Source organism: Arachis ipaensis, chromosome B02 (assembly GCF_000816755.2).
Source record: "Arachis ipaensis cultivar K30076 chromosome B02, Araip1.1, whole genome shotgun sequence".
NCBI lineage: Eukaryota > Viridiplantae > Streptophyta > Magnoliopsida > Fabales > Fabaceae > Arachis > Arachis ipaensis.
The window spans coordinates 86,671,105-86,675,022 of NC_029786.2; positions in this window are offsets into that span (position 1 = coordinate 86,671,105).

The following is a 3,918-nucleotide window of genomic DNA, read 5'->3' on the forward strand; positions in this document are numbered from 1 at the left end:
AAGATCATGAACTTAACCTATCAAAGAGTTAAGAAGTGGAATCCGAATTAGTTTAAGAGCCGACTTTTTTCGTTTCTACTATATTTTTTATGTAGTTCCATCCGTTTCGCACCAACCCTATCTATTTCGAGTCAGGTTGGCATTCCGCTTTAATCAAATTGAAGTAGGTTGAATATCTGCAGACAATGCCAAGAACCTTTAAATTCAGTCCTTAAATAAAAGAAAAAAATTAGAATAAAAATAAAAAAAAGTATAAAAAGACAATGAATTTAATAAACAATGTGAACAATAAGATTAAAAAAAATTAAAATTAAAATATTTAATTAGATGATTAATATATTTCTAATAATATCAGATTTTGAATTTAAAAAAAAATAAGGATTTGATAAACATGGAGCAGTTACACAATTCATCACTTCTACTCTTCTAGCCGCGCGTTCTGCATGTGAACTGCGTTCTGCACCAGCCGCCGATTGTCTCCCACTCTTGCTGGACTGTCGCCGATCAGAACACTAGTCACCGCCGCCCAGTCGCAACCGACGCCACCAACCTCTACGCCAACGTTCAAGCAGGCCATCGTTTGTTGGACTAATCGTGGAGAGCTCTCGACCACCGGGGAGACTTCGGGGAGGAATCAAGCGAGAGAACATAAGATGAGAAGACACTACATCCAACTCAAAACCTTAAGGTGTCAAGTTAATGGAGAAATGGATCCTCTCCAGTTTTTTCAACACTTGAGAGAATAAAGTGTGATCTCTCACCTTTAATTCTATAAGTGGGACCAAAAATAAATAAGAGAGAAAGCAATAAAGGGTGAGATTAAACACTGGACATCATCCACTCTTTTTCCACTAGAGAGGATCCACTCCCAGTTAATGGGTCAACACTCTTCCTTGCTTTCTTTGACGTAACAATTAAGCATCAACTCCCCCTCTTTCTAGCTCCTCCACCACCACGAGTATAGCTCTCGACCACCGGGAGACTTCGGGGAAGAATCAAGCGAGAGAACATAAGATGAGAAGACACCACATCCAACTCAAAACCTTAAGGTTTCAAGTTAATGGGTCTCTCATCTTATAAACTTCTCACTCTTCCTTGCTTTCTTTGATGTGAGACTAAATTCAACACTCCTTACACTTGCAAAACTATCACCGTTCGCGTACAAGTTGTCCTTCGCGCAGCCCACCAACGCGCAGATGGTGCAGGCCCCCGCAACCCACCGTGTCCACCGTCGCATCCTCTTCATCTGCGACAGATCCGTCGAATCGGACATTCGCGGCTGCCCTTTCTAACGTACATCACCCCTCACATCCACGTAAATGGAGTCTAATTTGGTTGAACCGGTTTGTCATGTCTCATCTTCGTTCACTCACGACAATTCGACGCATTCAATTGACAACCTTTTCAATCTTTGCGACGTGGAGGGTGAACAATCTAACAAGGTAAGCAATTGAAGGTTGATGCATTGATAATGGATGTTTAATTTCATAAAAATAAGATGGTTATTCTTAGTATTCATCATCAAATGTTTACTGCTTGCTAAATGAGATTCTCCACTAAAAAAAAATTATTGGTTTTCTTCAACAATCCACTTACACTCACTTAAGTATATCACAAATTAAACTCATGTTGAAGAAGAATTTCTGCATCTAATAAAATATTAAATACATGTGAAACAATTGCAGGAAATCGAAAAAAAATTGACACCTCGTATTATATATTTATTCCAGGTTTCAAGTCATATTTTCTTAATAGTGATATCATCATAGATGAAGAATTTGGATATATATGATGTGAAACTGTGTATTAGATCCCTCAACAATAATCGAGTATAGGTGCCTGTGTATGTTCACAATTAAATTTTTATATTAAAAAATAATACTCTTTCTTTTTAATACATTTATTTAATTTAAAATTCAGAATTCTTTATTCATTTTTAATATTAATTATAATAACATTAACTATTTGTTGTATGGCAGACAAATATTCGGTAGGTATTTTTTTTTAGTAGAAAATCTTTTAATTTGTGCTTATTATATTGCTGAATGAGCCAATGAGGCTCTTTAGTGGAAATTAAAGTTAGTGGTTTTCTTATTCATTGTTGTTTCATTATATACACAAACTGACGGACATAAATGAGATCATTATTCTTAATGCAAATGGATTATTCTCTTTTATTTCAACAATTCAAGATATTAATTCTCGATGCATCTAAAGCTGATATGATAGTATATTTAAAAGGTGAGTTTTGTGGTGATTTATTGTTCAGTGGCTAAGGATAGCTTTTTTTTACCATCCAATGGAATAAGGACACGTGCAGCAAGCAATCAAATGAAAGAGTGCACTAATTTTCGGTCAAAACTAGCCGTTAGTGCTAAGTAGGGTAACATTAATAGTTTACTGCAGGGACATGGATGAAATTTTGGATTCCAAAAACAACACTTTGACATTGGTCAAAGTTTAGGTCTGACAAAAACGTAAAATTGAAAAACTGGTTGGATGACCAAAAAATTCTTAGACAATAACTAAGATTTATAATCTAATTTATAAATTATCTTATTTAATATTTAATAATTATTATTAAAATAATTATATAATTTTAAATATAATAAATATATTTTTATAGATGTATAATAAAATAATTGATTAAATTAAAATTTTTTCATATTAAAATTTTTTTATTATCATAAATCATAAATAATCTTAAATTTTAATTTAATTGGTTTAAAAAATTTATATTTGTAAAATTCAATAATAATCAAGACACTTCCGACAATACACACGCTTTTTCAATAATGAAATGTTGGCTTAAACCAAAAGCGTACGCATTGTCCGAAGAATCTTGATTATTGTTGAATTTTATAAATACAAAATTTTCAAACCAATTAAATTAAAACTTAAGATTACTTACGCTTTATGATAACAAAAAAATCTTTAATATTAGAAAATTTTAATTTAATCAATTATTTTATTATACATTGTTTTCTAAATATTATTAATATAATTAATACTACTACGTAATTTGTCTCCTTAAAAGCAACAAAAGGTTCTTTTAGAATTTTTCTCACTCGAGTTTTAGCTTCTAACACAATAAACAAATTCTTATTCTCAAAGAAGTACTTTAAATTTTAAAATTACAACGATGAATTATTTTTTTTCAATTGAATCTAATACTTAAATTAATATAACTAAATTTTATTCTCAAACTTTTTTTTATGGTTTTCATTTCATACATTAATCTTGCTGCACAGAATCTATAATTAATTTGAGTCAGCAAATCAACAACCGAATATCATTCTTAAAGCTTATCCTAATTAACATAACAAAAAATTATTGCATGATTTTTTTTCTTTTCTTTTTAAATCAGACATATAAGAACCACTTTTTTATCCTTTTTTTTGAATTTCGTCTACAATGGAATTCATAATTTACCTCTCCTTTTGGGCTATAAATCTTAGTTATTGTCTAAGAAATTTTTGGATATCTAGCCAATTTTTCAACTATATGTTTTTGTCAGACCCAAACTTTGGCCCATATCAAAGTCCTGTTTTTGGAACCCAAAATCCCGCTCATGTCCCTGGAATAAATATTTATTGTTACCGCACTTAGCACTCATTGCTAGCTTTGACTAAAAGTTGGTGCACTCTTTCGTTTAACTGTCTACTGCACATGTGCCCTTGTATCATTGGATGGTCAAAAAAAAGTTATTCTTAGCCACCAAACAACAAGCTACCACAGAAGGCACCTATTTAAAATATAAATACATGTATGAAGACTTTAGATGTGTTAATGAATCATGTGGTACAGTTTTTACGTTGCTGTTATGGTAGTATATTTAAAATATGAATACATGTATGAAGACTTTAGATGTGTTAATGAATCATGTGGTACAGTTTTTACGTTGTTTAAAAATAATTA